The following is a 17,170-nucleotide window of genomic DNA, read 5'->3' on the forward strand; positions in this document are numbered from 1 at the left end:
CCTCGCCTCCCGGCCGCGTTCGTCGGCCGTGTGCTACAGATGTGCGACTATTCGGCACTCGGGTCGATGACATTACTTTCAGAGCCTTTCATCTCATGGTAAACGTTTTTGGAAATATTTTAAGCTAAAATATTAAATATTGGTGCAAGTAGTACGGGTAAATTATTATTTAGAACTATGTTATTTCAGTATTCGGGTGAATCAGATCTTTCATATCATAAAATGGTTATGATTTTGGGAGAATATTGAACGTATAAGAATATTACAATTCTTCATATTATTTTATATTTTTTTTTTATAACTATTAATATAAGTAACGTATCTGATAATTTTTAAATTAAAGCAATAATGTTGAAAGGGGTTTAAGAATAATTATTACTTTTTTAAGAGGAGGTGACATTTCTTTTAGCAGATTCATATATTTGTATTCGCGACGGAAATAAATTTAAGATTGGGATTGATAATAAATACCTTACGGCAAAAGTTAAATATATAAAGTACATATTTGGAATTGTATTATCTATTTATTTTTTGTACATTAAATAATTTCGCATTGCTATTCGTACACTTTATACAGTGTTGTTTATTCATGGTATATTTAAATAATATTGATGATAAACATAATGATTTAAATTTATTTCGAATGCCACTTCTAATTATGTAATGGTGTATAATTTATACTGTACAATAATTACATACAGATTATTATGACTCACGATGTCCAATTAACAAAGGGACGCAAATCTGGAAGTACATATTAACAGACGGGTGTTCTGATAAACTAATTTATCTAAGACGATATAATAAGTACGTATTATAATCGAGGCTAGTTTACTCGTAAAATAGTTAATCTATATTTTTGACTTATTTTATGAGGAAACAGTAATCTAATGGCAGCTTGGCTTCCATTATTGATTCTATCAGAGCATGGCTGCTATAGATTTATGTCTATAGCGTGCACGCCTGGGCAAACTCGATTTCCCCCTTCTTGGGGTAGGCTTCGATTCTCATTCATTCCTTTTTCCTGCTCTAGCCGGGACGCGGCTGAATAATGCGCTCCCTCTCTTTACGTTGTGTTGTCGGATACGCGCATGTACTAGACCTAGCTCAATGCAGTGAATTTTGCGTAGGTTCAACGTCCTGTCCTGCCTATGTCCTTTGAAATAATATTATACCGACAATTTGAGACGACCGTTACTCCAGCAATAAGCTGCGTGTATTAACTGTTTTATTACAACTCTAACAAATTGACTTTTTGCAAATGTGCAATTTAACTGTGTTTGAACAAAAGGCTAGAAGACAAAAGTCTTTCGGTCGGTTTACGACATATTCTTATAATTTTTTGTGCTAATGCTGTTTGCACAAATTGCATTTTTTCTGTGCAAATTAAAAAATGTTGCCTTTTTAAAAATAGGAAAGGTAACAATGTAACAATAGCGATGCAATGTTTGAAACGTTGCCTTGTCGTTAAACAAAAAACTGTCTTTTAAAATATTTTACTATGTTCTGGGAAGTATTCGATTATGGCGGTAATTGCTTGCGCAAAAGATTCACTCATAATAGGTACAAACTAAGTGTTTGGTTTTAACTTTTATAACCAATGTAAAAAAGTAACATACACATTAATAAATTCAGTTTAAACAAATTTAGTATATTTTCGCTCTTAGAATGGTATTTTTTTATACAATCCTATAAATTGAGAACGATTTGTCTTCGCTCTAAATGTATGTAGAAAATGTGACTCAATAACGAACATCCAAATATCATAAATAGCACAAACAAATCGGATTGAGCCAGTTCATTTGCTTAAACCACCGTAGTTTTGTTTGCTTAATTGTAAAGTAACTGTTTCTTCGTCAGCCTACACAAAGCAAATAGCAATTGGGTGTATATATGTGCGAACTGCTAAACGCTAAAAGCCAAACCGCTAAACTCCTCAAGTCCGTCTAGAACATTGCTAGGGTCAAACGCCGCGTAGTATGTCAGCGTTTAGTATTCCGTGAGGTGAGCCCGAGCGCATAACGGGACTCTCGTCTGTGCTAGCCTTTACTTTCATCGATCGCCAACCACGGTTTACTTTCCTTTGTAGCTCGCCACTTCTTTATAATACGATCCAGTTCAAATTAATCGTATTCTTAGGCTGACATAAGCTATAGGACGTATTTAGACTTTTCTGACGTAAAACATAGCTGAGTATAAGCTTAGCATAATCTTTGATTTCGTTTTTATAGCCATTTGACAGATGAAATTACGTTGAGCTTGACGACACTCGGCAAGTCCATTTAAGTATGAGCAAAGTCTATCTCAACCTAACTCGGAACTGTTTATGTATCACTCAAAATATTTTTTTTTTACTAAAGGCAAGGTTAATGACATTTGAAATGTAATAAACGTTAATAATTAAAAAAAATCTATGAAAGTAATACTTTATATACGCATTATAAACACGTGGGTTACAATAATGAATTATTTATTGCCATTTAATTATTATTAATGAGTACCTGTCCACTACAAACTTATTTAAAAAGTACCCTAAAATATATTTATAAAGAATTAAGAATAGTCTATTTGACCATAGGTACAAATATATTTTTGGGTTGCATTTCAACAGTTGCCTTGGTAATTAGCTGGTAATTAGATGTAATAGAATTTATTCTAAATTCAATAAGAAATCTTCTTATATTTATGACAATGCGGGTTCTCAATTATCTATGGTTAACAAAAAACGCGTGGTAAATGTTTACCCGAAGCCGAGCAGGTAGAGCTTTTAGCCTGGACAAGGGGACTATTGTTAAAGATGTACCGTTAGATCTGCTGCATCAATCGATGGAATTGATAGACTCTATTGCCGATTTAGTATCAAGAGACTTGGGGGAATTACTGCACCTGTTGTTGAAGATAAATAATTTTATAATCCGAATATGTAGTAACTAATATCTGATATATGATTAGCTCTTATATAATTTATATGTCTAGATAGAGCCTCTTCCTGCTAGACAATCGATGAAAACAGGCCAGGCTTATTACTTTAGTGTACGTGGCAAGCTACGTGTTGCACTCGCGAATTGTATGTAACTTTGTGGTAGTGTGCGTACATTATTCAAAATAACTCCATTTTTTAATTCTCACAGCTGTTATAGTCTATATATCCGTATAAATGTTAACTATTAAAATATAATTTATTATTCAGGTTTTAAAATAAGAATTTTATAGCTCGTAATGCCACAGGTATTGGGATTAGTAGTATGAAGGAGTTAAAATTAATTCCCAGCTTGTATAAAACTGGAGGACGCCTAATGGCTAAGGATTACTTTAATCTTAGAAAAACATGCTGTATTTTAATACCAGAGGAATTTTAAAAACGTTACCGGCCCTTAATAAATTTGTGCTTTGATAGTAACAATAAATGAATACAGACATTGTTAGCATCTATTTAACCAACTTCAATAAGGAGGAGGTTCTCAATTCGATTGGTATTTTTTACATACATAAATATACGGCTGGGAATCGGGATTACCGGGATTCGAACCCGGGACCTCCAGCTCAGAAGGAAGGGGCGCTGACCACTGAGTTTAAGAATAATTGCATGCATAGTATTTGCACGGGTCGCCTAGAATATTTGTAAGATGGACGACAGCGATGTATCACTTTGTGTTCGCAAAGCCCGTGAATATGATAGAGCGCGCACACAACACACGATATGATCGGAGCGACATATTACTCTGCTTCTTAGCGCGATCTTTCTGCGTAGCATGTTTTACTTCCGTTATGACATAAAAAAACTTTTCGTGTGAGTATGTATAAAAGAGGTGCTAAGACGTGTAATGTAGATTTGAAATTTCGGCAATACTGAAATGCGTATTGATGGATTTATAATAATAAATTTCCTTGCATCAAGTGAGCTTATATTTATCCGAGCAAGGCACATATAACTCGTACAAAGAAATGTAAGACGACAAAACCAGTAAATTATGGCATAACCAACAGCATAGGCTGAGTAAAACTTAACGGTTACACGCAGTTGTGACTCATACATAACCGAACTATACGAGTATCACAAACTGTTGATATTGTCAAAGTTTCAATAAACTAACTTATTTATACTTAAAATATTAGATATAAGTACTTCAACTATTAACTGAGTATTTTTGATAAATCAATGTAATATTCAATATTTTTTTCGTGAAAAATCTGGTTGTGGTGTAATTTTGGGAAAAGAAGAAAACTACTTTAAAAAATAAACCTTCATATCCAATGTGATAAAGAAAAACTTTTACCACCCACTCGAACACATATTACCTTATCACATAAATAGAATAACAAAATAATATTTTATATCATAACAATGATCATAACAACAGAGCAATGAACGCCACCGAGCCTAGAGAATAAAGAAAAAACTTTTGTAACAGGTAGAACTGCTCACGTTATGCGATGCATGTGCTTATACATGTATTATAAGGCTTTAATACGGTATCCACGGGTCGAGATACCGTTAGCTTTCAATAAAAACTCCCGAGGGTGAAATCAGAGCCCAGTGGGATTTTAGAACTTTTTTTTCAATTTAATGCTTCCGCGTTTATACACGGCAGCATTAAATTGAAAAACGTTATCGTTTAACTATTAAACCTCATTTCTATTTATTAGCCTCGTTTTGGCACAGGTAGGGTTTAGTAGTATGAAGGAGTTAAGATTAATTCCCAGCTTGTATAAAACTGGAGGACACCTAATGGAAAGTAATCTTAGAAATTCATGCTGTATTTTAATACCAGGGGAATTTTAGATGATGTAGTTTTTATTTTAGCTGTTTTGCTAAAAAAATAACTTGGCTATATCATATATTATCATCATTAAGCATCTATTTAACCAACTTCAATAAGGAGGAGGTTCTCAATTCGATTGGTATTTTTTATGAACATATAATTATTTCATAACAGTTAGTTAGCTGTTTATAATATTAAGTTTTATTTTGTTTAGAGCTTGGCATCTACTTCAAACCTATCAATATGTAGCACATACAATTAATAGTATTATATTAATATTAAAGGTTTGCATAAGAAGTGTATAAAATTAAATCTTTATTAAATTATTTGTGCTTTGTAGTTTTTGAATTCAGATTTTTAAACGTAGCTTTTTTTTTAATATATTTCTTGATGTAAATATCGATATATCATATAACAGATGCAAGAAACAAAAGCTATGACTCCACATGTGTTTCATTGATTGTTTCAAATGTCATGTAGAGTCATCGGCACCTTGGGTTCACGGTTCGGAGCCCGCACGTGTAGACGCCCTCTTAAGTATTTTTCTCTTGCATAATACGATGATTATCAGAATAATTGAATAAATATGTGGATAAATGGGTGTGCGCCATACAACCTGTGCAAGGGGAATGTATGGTAGACGCCAGTTGATTTTATTACGGTCACCGGAAGTGCTTCAACACTGTACCGTGAATTTGTCATGCTATGCTTATGTGTATGTAGGCTATATGAAGCTAATAAGTTGGTTATGTGTCATTATAATATTAAAATTCTTGTTTTCGTAAAATTATTGGTATGTGAAGGTGAGAAACACAGGTGGCTCAAAAAACAAGCACTCAAATGAAATAAACAATTTTTACCTCATTATCATAGATCTCTTTTACTTTTTTTAGTATCTCATAAGAATTCACTATGTAAAGAAAGTAGTACCAAGAAAATATTGTCCTTTTAACATTTAGACTAGTAATAGTAACAAAATTGAGTAATCGTAAATTGGTGAACGTATATGTTTATAAACAGTGTCATTGAACAAGCGTTGAGAAAAAATGTGTCATTGCTCCAATAAAGATATTTTTAATCATAGACAGTACAAGGTGAAAGGTTAAATACCACAGAATCAATACGACACAAGTATCGAAGCATGAAAAGGTTACATAATAGATGCGTATGCGCCGGAGGCATAGGTCCCGTTGTAACAGGTTCCTCACATTGTCCCTCCGCCCCCTCACCCTAGCCATGCGTTCGACACACCATGCGTACCAACTATTTACTTTCTACCCATCAAGGACCTTCCGGCACTCCCAGTGTAAGTGAACTTAAGTACCCACGCCCTGTGGCGAGAGAGAAAAAGTAGATTCCTTTTTTTTGACCCAACTAAATTTCTGTTTCTCAGAATTCTTGGAGACATTTATATAAATAAGAAAGAATAAAAATCTAGGAATATTTATAGGATTTACAATTTTTCTTTAGTCTCTTGCATAGGGGTTAAACATCTATCTTATCAAATTTAAAATCCAAAGTGTCTGAGGTTTATATTAAAATAATAATAAATCAGTTACAAATGTTTGATTTTAAAATCAAATAAAATAGTATCCTTATGTCATAAAATCTCGGGAGCAACGCCTAATTGCATAAAAGTATACGCCGCGTGTATTCAAAATGCAACTTTATGGTGTGGAATGTAAACACAGATTCGCATTAGCGAAAGCACTGCGCGACTGCGAACAGCGGTTCAATGACCGAGTTTTCACGGGTTTGTCAGCCTGTTGTTATATCATCGACGTAGTCAGTGTCATTGCCGAATTCAGAACAGAATCGCGCGCCAATTTGCATCTTAACAAGTAGTTACTAAGGCCATTTTTGCTTGTGTTTGTGGAAGTTTTTTAACCTTATCGGCTTTTTCAATATATGATCTGTATAAGTGGTTTTATATTGTTTCATACAAACCTGGGTTTGAGTCACTTGCAAGTTAAGTTTGAATTTTTACTAAATATGGCTCAAACTCCTCATAAACATTCAAGATTATTTAAAATTATAATTTTGTGGGATATTTATGTGTATTTATTAAGGAAGCCGTTTTTAGTTTTGAATCCCTTTAAAATTTTTATTCTTGATAATTTTAAGGCATCATATTTAGTTGTTAGAGATGAACCAACAAAAATGATATTATGACAAAGAAACAATTCAATATGTATAAGTTAAAGCACATTTCTAAAAGCTTACTTTATGTGGGTATTTCTTGACGGGACTTTTTTTAAATATCATCGTTGTATTACTTAGTAAGTAAAATTCCATAACTTATAAGTTGTGAACAACATAAACGTTATACCACTAAGCACCAACAGTGCCGGAAAACATGGAAAATAATACGTCGTATAGTTTATATTTCTACTCTACTTTAAGCTAGTGATGCTCGTCTCGTACGATTCAAAACATACGACACTTAAAAGTTTATCAATAATAATTATAAATGGGCAACTGGAGTAGTTGAAACAGTAATTACTAGGAGGGAGATATAATTACGTAACTCCGTGGTGGTGGGACCACGACCACGTGCGCGAAATGTTAGCCTTGAGAGTGAACTCGAACGGTTCAAGGTTTCGTTTTTGCTCATCGACTTGCCAAAAATAATGGCAGCTTGTGTTGTGATGTGAATACACTAGATAATGTACTGGATGTGGCCGGTGGAAGGGACTTAAAACTATAAACATATTTTACTTTTGGGCTCTGGTTGATCATATAAATACATACATACTACTTATAACCTACTTTTAATGTTTGATTGAAACTTTTTTTTTAAATACAAAATTTTTGATTTACGATTAATACCCATTGGTGTGGTGTTTTACGATTACTCAAAAATAAAACAATATTTATTTTAAAACTTGAACTCTTAACAATCTAATACAAAATATGCTTCAAAAGGCGGGAAAAATCCCGCCTATTTGTCTACAATATCGATGTGACGTATTTTCGTGACTACTGAAACACGAAAATGTGGATTAACAATTAAATTTAAATGGATTATGTATATTAATATGTTTGCAGGTTCTAGAGCAGCAGGTCTTAAACTCATGTCATCGACTTATTCTTAATTTTTTCTGGCAACAGTGACAATCGATTAATAATATATATGTATTCCTGGAAGAACTGCAAATTTGAATTAAGTTCACAATAAAGGATTCCAAAATGGAACTTGCAAACCTTTTAAGATTACGTTAATCCAATTTCCAGCGAAAATTTATACTGCATAGATTAACTTAAGCTTCTTATTATTAATTTGACTGTCGTTTATAACCTTATAACTAGCATTAGTGTGTTAATAGGTATTCATGCATTGTTATATATGTTTTGTTAGTAATATTAATATTATTTATTAATTAAAATTAGTAGCTCTTCTTAATATTTAACCAAAGCTTACTGCATTGCAAGCGCGTTGATGTCTTTTTCCTGTAAGATATTGGGCGCTTCTTTAAATGAATTTAGCGCAATAAGTATTATATTTAATAAATATATAATATTTGTAACTTAAAATGAATATGCAACTTACCATTGGAAGCATAACTCCAAAAAATTAAAAATCCAGATTAGGCAGCTAATCACTAAACTTAAACTACACCACACTGGGACCGTCACTTAAATATTAAAAGTCTTAAATTGAGATCTATGTTGCATTCAGTCTGTAAAACACTAATACATGCTAGAGCGGGGGTCGGAGGCGTAGCGCACCGATAGCTCCGTGGAAGTGATAAGCTCAACAGTTCATGGTCGAAGCCGTCCTTTCCGCGGTCGGCCGAGGAGTGCTGGCTCTACACTGATCGCAGCCTGCGCTTCCGCACTCGGCGGGTGAATGAACGTGCGATAGAGACGCACAGCACCAATGCCACGGTCGCTCTATCTCAACAAGGCGATCTAGCACAAGTGTCAAACTATATATTTTGCTGTGGGATATTTATCATTTCGACCCTATGTAATCGGTTGATGTGGAATTCGCGAACTTACCACACCACTCGAGTATGTGTACATTGATAAGATGTCACTTATATTTGTCAATAAGATTAAGAGATAATGGGACTGAAAGAGATAGAGAGTGAAAGAAAACATATTTTTATGAAATCCTATTAAAATGCAAGCGCATAGACTTACCATATAATCCGATAGCTAATAAAATAATATATTAGAATTGAATGATCATGAGTTATTATTAATTTTATTATTTAATCAATAGTATGATATGAAAATACAATGAAGAAAATTTTAAAATATGTCAATTAAATAATTTATCTGTGAAATTTAATAAATATGTAATTGAATAAAATTATTATTTGAGACTATTTTAATATTTATTATAATGTAATGAATTTTTAAAATTTGCAAATTTGTACATTTTAATTAAAATGATATAGGCATTTTTTATTTTGAAATCTAGCATTAATCACACTTTTTTATTAAAAAATTAAATTACATTTCTTAATAATAATGATACAATGTGCTTATTAAATAAGTTTACTTTTTGTACGTGTTTTAAGTTAATTAATTCGTAAAACCGTGATACGAGTATATTTTAGATGTTAATTTAAAAATCATACACATCCAGCCATCGATGCGATGTTTCATATAAGGTATATAAAATGTTAATTAATAAATGACAAGGAATCTCCTCAAATCTAAGTTTAATTCCTTCGGTTTTATTATTTGGTAATCTTAATTGATATTAATTGAACTATGTAAGTAGTAAACGAAAATAGAACTAATTATATTCTCACTTTTTATATTATTATAAATTAAAAACTTTACATCGTCACGATAGAAACAACGTCGTAGTTTTTGAACTAATTTGGAAATTCTCTATTATATTTGTTAATTGAATAAGATCTTTTTAAATTGTTCGCATATACATTCAAAGCTTATTCCGGAAAAAACGAGGAATTGAGGGAACGGCCCAAGTTAAAGTTAAACAGATCAAGCATATACATTAAAAAAACATTTACAAAGATTGGTGTAGTGTAACATATGAAAATTGACTGGAAGTTTCTCTTTCAGACCGCATTATATTTCGCTTTAGAATGACATAATAAGCACCGAACTTGGTAATATTTATTTTTAACTAGAATAGAACTATATAAAAAGGATATGGATTCGGTTTTTTTTTTCATTAATTTAAAAATATATTTCCATTACGATAACACAAAAAGCAGGGTTGTTGGCCAACCACCAGTTTATGCTTGTTTAGTTAATGTCAATAACTGCTTTAAATATACACAATTTAATATAATAAATATAAATAGTTGGTACTCAAAAGCACAATATGATTGTTCGATTTGTTTGATTGTCGAAGTATAAACAGAAAGCTCCGCACAACCGTTCAATGACATGTTGATATAATAATTACGTCACCAGTTTAAGGCTCGCTGCAGCTATGTAAAAGCCTTACGCCTCACAGTCTTGAATCGAGGCACGATTATGCATCGGCATCCAACACAAAAGATTAAAGGTTTACAGTTAAATAATAACTGCATTGAGCAAAAAATATTTATTATTTAACATTAATCGTAGTCCTCAATCACAGATTGCTTACCTGCAGTCCCTTACATTTTTTGCTTCAAAAGGGTGGCCATTATAAGTTTACCAAAAAGTCCTAACGGTTGTTCACCCACCCGACGGCACATTGCGACAGTCGAACACAATGATATACTGTTAGATTTCCTGTGATAAAAAGTTATTTTCAAAAAAGATTTGCGCAATCTTTCTGAATAATTGTTTATGAATCTATCGAGATGCATTGCTGCGACGACTTTTTTAAAATTGCTCTACATTATAGAGTGAAATATTACACAAAGAGTGAATTATGTAAAATTCTGCTAAATTTATCAATATCTTTCCAAGCGACACACACAAACAAATGTTACAAATCTTATATGAAATGATTTTAAAGTAGTAGTACTACTTAACTTTAAAAACTATTATAATATTTATTAGATCATTTTTACCTTACACAAATATATATGCAAAGTTAAATTTGTGATAAATGCGATTAACTGTTCCTTTTGTGCCTAAATATGTCAAGCTTACTGATTTCTTTGTACACGAAGCCCGCATTATTCTACAGAACCACTTGTTAGGAAGTAAGAGAAAGAAATCACAATAGTTTTATGATGCAGTAGCTAAAACTGTAACTGTTAAAGGGCTTACTTTCTACCGTAAGTCACCAAAATTATTAAAATGAGGCTATTGTCGTAAATTACTTTCGGTAAAGGATTGATTTACGGCATTGCATTGTTGATTTATAATAGGATTAGAATTCTGACCAATATTTTTTATCCAATGCTACAATTGTAGATTCGTATTCTCTTTGCAAAAGCAATTTATTTTTTACTTTAAATAAATATAGAAGAATTTCAAAAGTAAAAACACATTTATTGCTAGCATTGCATTAACATAAATATAAAAATGAAATTTATCTGCATTTTTTTCTTCAGTTTGTTTAATAGAAAAAAAATATGCTTTACTTTGACATAGTGCACACTTCAATATGCTATAGGACACCGTCTTTGAACTTGCGTTTTTAAACCAATTAAGTGTCTCTTTTGGACTTACTTAATGTTTGGTTTAAGTGAGAACAAAAGTATTCGCTATGATAGTCATACCTCATAAAACCGATTAACAGAATTTTTCATTTAAAGATAATTACGTAATTGAATTAAGGATTTACGTATATGATAGATATGTTATTAATTACAGTTTTAGTAATAGCTATGTATAATTATTATGCTGAATAAAACTTTAAATTCAACGGATTACCATAAATCTATGCACTGGCACAAAAACGCTTACAGGAAAAATGGCCACAACACTGCTAAAGTATTCATAGAAATCTTTACATTATAGTTTTTTATAGAGTTAGGGTATGTGCTAGACAAAAAAGAAGCGTCTAAAGTGGAGGAGGTGAGGCAGGACGCGATCGGCGATTTGGGAGCAACGGCCGCGACCTTGAATAGATGAAGCTACCAAACAACAACTTGAAAGCTCCGAAATAATTCGGGGACATTATTTGCGGCAGCCATCTTGGATTTTTTCTAGTTTAATTTAATTGGCGTTCCTTTATGTAAGTCAGTACCTACGTACCTTCCAAAATAATATTAACTTCATTTATTTGTCCTGAACGCCTTACTGAAATTATTTTATATTTCTCGGTATTCGGTAATGTTTTTTTTTATTTTTATTTTTTATTTTATTTTATGAAATAAGAGGACAAACGAGCGTACAGGTCAACTGGTGTTAAATGATCACCGCCGCCCACATTATCTTGCAACACCAGAGGAATCACAGGAGCGTTGCCGGCATTAAAGGAAGGTGTACGCGCTTTGTTACGTTATACAATTATTATCACTGTACATATAATACGATTATAAAACTTTGTAGTTTCAATAATGGCATTTTTTTATAAAAAAAAAACCAAGATATAAGTACGGACGTCATCCATCATCAACATAATTATTTACGAATACAAAACAATAAAATGATTAAATCAAAATTGATTCGTATAAATCAAGAATCGTATTGTAATATTAAAAATGATGGGTTCTAACATAACATTAGTATAGAGTTAGATGACGTCATAGCCAAAAGTAACACTTCACAAAAACTAGCATTGTGTTAAGAATCGTGAGGCTGGTTGTTTTTACGTGCGTTGAACTCTTTTAAGCGTCGAGCGAACACTCCTTTGCTATTAAAGAATTATGTGAAGGACTAACGACATTTCAATTGCTTTTTAAACTTCATTTTGTACGAAATTAGTCGGCTTTAAATTAATGGCTTGGGTGGACGTGATTAGCGATATAAATGAAAATGTTAATTCTAAATGGAAAAATAATTGGAAGCAGAGAACAATGTTTTAATAGAAAAATTATCTGTATTGAGGTTGTGACGAGGTCTGCGTTAAAGTAGAAAAAACACCATTTGTACATTTGCGACACCTATTTACTATACATATTTTTTTTTTAATAAGGCAAACGTTCATACTCCTGGTGTTAACAATGATAGCATGCTTTCGCTACATCAGAAGAACGTAAAGATAAAACGTATCCTTTATAAGATCACTTTGTCCATCCGTCCGCTCATCCATCTGTTTGTCTGTCAAGACTCTTTATCTCGGGAACGCGTGCAGGTATTGAGTTGAAATTAAACGATATAATCAAGACCACAGTCTCTTCAAGTTGTGAAAAAATTAAACTTCTAAGTTAACGTAACAAAGATACGGCTTTTTGTGACGCCGAAAACATATATTTTGACCTTCTCTTGAGAGGGTCAAAAGATATGGTTGGTAATCAAAATTTATAGGGTGTTTTTGGTAGACTATGGAATTTGGCAAGTACCGTTTTATACTACAAGTATAGGGAATAGTCTGAAAACTACACATTTGTAATTAAATCATTAAAAATAGGGTCCTTATGCAAGAAACGGCGGTCCATCAGATTATAGTCATTTTTATGATGTAGGTATAATAGATTTTGATTCATGATGAAAAATATTTTTTATGATCTTTTCTCTTTTAAAGAGCACACTTAAAATCCAAATAAAAATTCAACTAATTGGAGATACGCGTCTTAAATCAAGAATTTCATGTTTCCAGTCATTTCCAGGAACAAATCATTAAGAGAGCATAAAATCTTCTACTAGGGTTGGTGTTTCCATAAAAATAAAAGAATGAGGCATAAATTGTTTTGATGTTTCAAAGCATTATCACTTCATAGCAATCTCTTGTGTTTGACGCTGGTGATAAGAAGCGCGCCCGCATCCGCTTAAGGTTTTTGACATTGCCAAGGCGATATTCGCGAATTTTTTTAAATATTTCTAAGAGTAGATTTTAGTACTTAAAATCTGTTATTGAAGTATTAACTTCATTTTGTGACTGTAATTTTATGATATTCTTACTTTTCAGCAGGGATTGAACCCGCGACTTTCACAGGACCCATGCTCAACCAATCAAAAACCGTGTTTTAAAGAAATATTATTATTGATATATATTAATTTTTGAGCTATGACACAAATAAATTAACTGGTTTTGGACAATACGATAAGTGTAGCCAATTCCAAAATACATGTACTTGAGTATACACTGTAAACTTGAGTTATTTGATAAATTGTGGTTTGCGAATGATCATAGCTTACAGTAGCTAATATTTTCATCTCAAATTAATTCAAAAACCGTATTCATGTAGGTTTAACGGTAATAGTTAAGTACAAAATTACGACTACACAAATAAAATTTGAAAACAAAATTTATTAACGATGCGGGACTCGAACCCGCGACCTCTCGGGATTCGTACGACAACTCTGCCACTGAGCCAACCGTTCGAGTGACATCACATTCATAAATTTTGGTATGTCTTGTTCAACTCTCGGGTTGTGGCTTCTACAGGATCTACTTTACAGTCTTGCTCAACTCCAATATTTGCATATTTGGAAATTGACTTGGGATGTCCCTCTTTAAAATCTAAGCAATTTGTTATTTTTTTAAAGTGAAAACCCTTACTTCTGGGATTAATTACATAAATTAAATAAGTAAACAATATTTATCAACGATGCGGGACTCGAACCCCCGAATTCTCGCGTTCCGTGCCAGTGCTCTTCCACTGAGCAAACCGTTCTAGTGACGCCACGTTCACAAATCTTTCTATGTATTGTTCAACTCAGGTTGTGGCTTTAAGTTAAATTATGACTTTCAAAAACTTATTTCTTATGTAATAGGTACCAACTACGTTATGTAGTAAGGAGTATTTATATTTTAATATTGAGTTATTAACCTTATTTTTTACTTGTATGTAATATGTTTGTGGAACTTTATTTTATTATAATATTATTAATATTATCCCCCAGAAGGCTCAAGCTTGCGAGTTTATCACAAAAAAATCCCATTTGTCGTATCACCGCTCTTCGACAACACTTCCCTTAAAGCCTCGTCTAGTATCGGAGAACTGGGTCTTGAAATCTCGAGCGATTGCCAATTCCGTGACCATCTGGTGGGCAAAGTCAAATTGGCTTCGAAGTCAATACTTCAAGCCGGCCTACATTCTAGCGCTCAACAAAGCGTAGGTCTGGCCACACATGGAATATTGCTGTCATCTCTGGTCCGACGCACCCCAGTATCAGCTCGATCGATTTGACCGCGTACAACGCAGAGCAGCTCAAATTGTCAGGGAACCAGTGCTCTGTGAACGGCTGGATCACTTGGCGTTGCGTAGAGAAGTCGCTTCATTGTGTGTCTTCTACTGCATTTAGAAAGGGGAGTGTTCCGAAGAGCTGTTTAACCTGATTCCTGTCGCCGTATTCCACCTTCGCATGACACGCCACAAGTTAGGATATCATCCCCACCATCTGGATGGGGGCCCCCACAGAGCGGTTTTCAAGGAGCTCTATTCCACGTTCAAAGCTGTGGAATGAGCTTCCTCGTGTTTCCGGGACGATACGACATGGGTACCTTCAAAAAAAGCGCGTAGATACCTTAAAGGACGGCAACGTCCCTGTGATTCCTCTGTTGTTGCAGGAGAATGTGGGTGGCGGTGATCACTTAACACCAGGTGACCCGTACGCTCGTTTGTCTTCCTATTGTATAAAAAAAAAATTATTTAGAGCTGATCCAGCAATTAACTAAGCACAATCAAGTACATTAAGTTCTGAAGGTCAATCTTAATTATAACACGTGTTAGAATCTAGAGAAAGGAGATTTGTAGAAACTATTTTTATTAAATTTTACATTTTAATTTCTTATAGTAAGTAGTGCGTCTCAAAACATTTCGATTACGCAGAAAAACGATTAAACTATACTAATACGATATAAAGATTAAAAATAAAGTTTGTGAGTTTGTGAGGTTGTAGGGGGTAATATTTTGGATCTATCGAACTAATTTACATACATATAAATCAACCAAAGACCACAGGTTAATAATACGAAGTACAAAAATCTTTGTTGTTCTTTATTCAAAAGAAACACAAAACTTTTATAGTGATTATTAATTGTAGTTGTGTATAAATTACTCTGGTAAATTGTTCTTTGAGTGGTTGCGCTTCCATTATCAGCTCGAGCCAACTTTACCTGAATCTGCGTTACATATCCGAGCGAGACAGCTAAGTCGCATGTAATACCCACAAAATAGAGCTAAGAGTGCCTATAGAAGTATGATTCATTTTCTTTGCACTTTCTACCTTCCTTCATTTTATCATTAAACCAATAAAAAATAAATAAAAAAAAATTATTGACGTAATACTTTGCGGAAATCCGTAATTATACAAATGATTTGAGTTTTCTTTAGTGTTAATTCCGGACAAGTCTCGTGCCAGATTTTGGTGAGACAACACATCCCGAGGATGCCACGTGTAGAGGCGAAACACGTGTCGAATTGTTTGAATGTAAACTAAAAATGAAGCAAATAGTTGAAGGTCCTCACTCCTTTTTCACAAAATGTGCTTTTTTACTTCTTGAAAAGACCACCAAACCATGACTGATGATGTCTACTTTCTACTTTTTCGACCACTAGTGAAGCTTCTTTGGAGCTACGAGCTCTTTTGTGATTATTCTTATTGTAGTGCTCTTCAATTGTGTAAATTCTTTTCATCAATGAAAAGAATAAATCCAGGAAAAACTCATGTCTAGAAAAGGTCGCGAAATGTGGTTAATTAAACCTTGTACAATTAACAAGACTCAAATTTGCGCGTTTACCACAAAAACCCATTTGTCGTATCACCGCTCTTCGACAACACTTTCCTAAAGTCTTGCCTTGTATCGGAATACTGGGTCTCGAAATCTCGAGTGATTGTCAATTCCGTGGTCATCTGGAGGACAAAGCCTAATTCTTAAAAGAGTAGCTTGAATTGTCGGGGACCCAGTGCTCTGTGAACGGCTGGATCACTTTGCGTTCCGTAGAGAGGTTGCTTCATTGTGTGTCTTCTACCGCATTTATCACGGAGAGTGTTCCGAAGAGCTGTTTCACCTGATTCCTGCCGCTAAACTCCACCTTCGCACGACACGCCACAAATCTGGACTACACATCCTCCACAGTGCGGTTTTCAAGGAGCTTTCTTTCACATCCTACAAAGCGTTGGAATGAACTTCCTTAAAGGCCGGCAACTCTCCTGTGATTCTCGGGTGCTGCAGGAGAATGTCGGCGGCAGTGATCACTTTACACCAGGTGACCCGTACGTTCGATTGTCCTCCTTTTCCATAAAAAAAAATAATATTTCTGTACTTCTCACCCGTTTATAGGAACAGTAAGTACATATTTTGATGCGATTTTTAATTGTAGTGGTAGATTTTGGGTACGTCCTATATATCGATGATAAAAACCAAACTTCAGGTTATCTTTATTTTTTTTTCTAAAAATAATTTAAATAACCGTTTTCTTACAAAA

At 33.5% G+C, this 17,170-nt stretch overlaps 1 protein-coding gene across 2 annotated transcripts in view; it reads right to left on the reverse strand.

Annotated features, from left to right (window-relative positions):
* LOC126977052 (uncharacterized) overlaps positions 1 to 8,556 on the reverse strand; it is a 25,511-nt gene extending 16,955 nt beyond the window's left edge. For both annotated transcript variants that reach the window (XM_050825717.1, XM_050825715.1), the window contains exon 1: positions 8,314 to 8,556. The gene's annotated coding sequence lies outside the window, so the exon portion shown is untranslated. The remainder of the gene's footprint in view (positions 1 to 8,313) is intronic.
* Between the last annotated feature and the right edge of the window lie 8,614 nt (positions 8,557 to 17,170).

Source organism: Leptidea sinapis, chromosome 43, assembly GCF_905404315.1.
Source record: "Leptidea sinapis chromosome 43, ilLepSina1.1, whole genome shotgun sequence".
Lineage (NCBI taxonomy): Eukaryota > Metazoa > Arthropoda > Insecta > Lepidoptera > Pieridae > Leptidea > Leptidea sinapis.